This window comes from Penaeus monodon, chromosome 15 (genome assembly GCF_015228065.2).
Source record: "Penaeus monodon isolate SGIC_2016 chromosome 15, NSTDA_Pmon_1, whole genome shotgun sequence".
NCBI lineage: Eukaryota > Metazoa > Arthropoda > Malacostraca > Decapoda > Penaeidae > Penaeus > Penaeus monodon.
In genome coordinates, this window is record NC_051400.1 from 34917209 (window position 1) to 34917767 (window position 559).

At 47.8% G+C, this 559-nt stretch overlaps 1 protein-coding gene across 1 annotated transcript in view; it reads left to right on the forward strand.

The window, feature by feature from the left end:
- Positions 1 to 559, forward strand: part of LOC119581979 — a 42572-nt gene that overhangs the window by 26447 nt on the left and 15566 nt on the right. The window lies entirely within an intron of this gene.

The window sequence follows — 559 nt, forward strand, 5'->3', positions numbered from 1 at the left end:
TAAGAGTTTCCAAGAGTGAGAGGAGGACTTCCAGTGTGTCGGTGTCCTCTCCCTGAGACGGTTCCGTGTGTGTGGAGTCCTGTTCTCGAGACGTTTTTTACTCCGATTTCGTCGCGAGAGAAACGCCCTCTTATTTCACCCATTCCTGTTTTTTCCTCCTTTTCGTAGTGTTTCGTTTTCGATGGTGTGCCTCGTCTTGCAGTGCCATGTGGTCGCCTTCTGATGCGCAGTTGTTTGCAAGTGTCACAACAGTGTGTCAGTTGGTGTCAGATATCATCGGTGTCGTTTTACCAGTTCTTAACAACGCCACTCTTCGGTCAGCCCGTGTTTGACTGAGGTTGTTTTGGCGGAACTCCAATAACATTCACTGACCGTCATCACTGCGGGTCCAGCTCCTTTCACTGCCCCGACCAGCCCGTCCTCCGTTCGTCTGTCTGTCTGGTTCTCCTTTTTATGTCCGTTTCTTTTTCTCTCTTTTCTATTGAATTTGTTTCTCTCACTTTGTCTGTGGTTCATTTATCTTCATTCTGAATTTAGAGTGTGTCTCCTCCTTGTCCAT